Below are 1,749 nucleotides of genomic sequence, written 5' to 3'. Positions count from 1 at the left end.
ATGAAGCCAGCAGAGATCAGATTAGACTTCTACCACGCAGAGATCCAACCATGGCACCTACAATCACTGCAGCAACGACCAACTTTCAGGATCATTTGACTCTGACACACAAGGTAAATATGAGAAGCTTTGAAAGACAGTTGTTGTTAAGACAGCTCTGTATTTCTAACCACTTGTGTGTTTCTTGAACCTGTTAATTGATGATATTTTTCTTTCTCTTGCAGCTCAGAAAGCCTCTGGTGGAGAAGCTTCGCAGAGAGCGAATCAACAGCAGCATCGAGCAGCTCAAGTCTCTGCTGGGTCCAGAGTTCCTCAAACAGCAGCCAGACTCCAAGATAGAGAAAGCTGACATCCTGGAGATGACGGTCTGCTTCCTCAGACGACTGCACCAGCAGCATCACGCTGTGGACTCAGCAGATGTTGGTCAGGGCTACTCCAGATGTGTCCAAGAGGTGGGGAACTTCCTGTCCAAGGAGGAGGTGAAGACTCAGTCCCAGAGAGGACTGCTGAGACACTTCAACCAGCTGAAAACTTCCTCTGAGAAGAACCTGAGAGACGCTGACTTCTCTCCTCTGAGCTCCTCAGTCCAGAGCAGCAACAGTAAAGACAAGAGTCCAGTCAACAGCGCCCCCTGGAGGCCGTGGTAGACTCCTGCAGACTGGAGTTAATACCAGACAACCTGAGGAGACCATATTGGTCATGATCACTGACTTGAAGTCCTTTTAGAAGTCCTTCATCTGTATGAACGGAAGGTCTTATTTTGGGATTTTTAGAAGAACTCTCACCTCTGTTTCCACAGATGTTGTTCTTTTGTTTTGTTTTGTTTTTTTTCTATTGACAAGAACAAGATCTTTGTTTTCAAAAGAAAATGTGTTGTCAAAGAAATTGTTAAGACCATACTGGTCCAGTCATATCAGAACTGAGTTCTAAAAATATCTGTTTTCATTTTGGAAAGTTGTTGGTTTTGTGTTTATTCACAGTTTCAGGAACAAAATACAAAAAAAAAACGTAATTTTCTTTCATTTTAAGAAAGACATGCATCATTTTAAAGTTTATATTAAATCAAAATGAAGTCAAACAATATTCTTACATGTAAAACTAGATTGTTATAAGATGTAATGAAGGATTTCTGTTCCTTTATCAAATTGAAATTGATCCTTTTAAATATCAATTTAATGGAGTTTTGCCGTATTGATTCAATTTGAATCATTTTTGTCATTTTCATTTTTTCATTATTGATCTTTATTCAGATCTTAAAATAGATTATTCCTAAGGAGAGCTTATGAACATGGTCCTGTCTGGACTGTATAAAAAATTAACTTTATAAGTTATAATGACTTCACTTGTTGTGAAGCTGCTCCCATCACTTTGTGATGATCTTGACCCGATCCTGGAACGGTTCATTCCAGGATCAGTGTTTTTTTTGCTTTTCTTATAAAGTGCCATTTATAATCTTTATGAAATATGTTTCATTTTTAAACCAGGATGATGTTTCATCCCTCAATATTTGTGTCTTTTGTAAAGATGATTGTCCCTCTGCTCTTTGTGAGTTAAAGGTCTTGGAGATTCTACCAAGTTTCTGTTGTGATGCGTCATCACACGTTTGTGACTCCAAATGGAGTTTTCTTTGTCTTGAGTTGTTTTCAAATAAAATGAAACTCATTCTAACTCAACTATATTTGTGTTTAGGTTTTTACTCTTAATACACAGCAAAACTGCAGCAGTGAAGGAAAGATTAATAATTAATGT

At 38.0% G+C, this 1,749-nt stretch overlaps 1 pseudogene; it reads left to right on the top strand.

Annotated features, from left to right (window-relative positions):
• On the top strand, positions 1–1,531 carry LOC133449324 (transcription factor HES-5-like; annotated as a pseudogene).
• The last annotated feature ends 218 nt before the right edge of the window (positions 1,532–1,749 follow it).

The sequence above is a fragment of the Cololabis saira genome, chromosome 8 (genome assembly GCF_033807715.1).
Source record: "Cololabis saira isolate AMF1-May2022 chromosome 8, fColSai1.1, whole genome shotgun sequence".
NCBI classification, from domain to species: Eukaryota; Metazoa; Chordata; class Actinopteri; order Beloniformes; family Belonidae; genus Cololabis; species Cololabis saira.
Note: the sequence above shows the minus strand (reverse complement) of the source record. Positions and strands in the feature narration are given on the sequence as shown.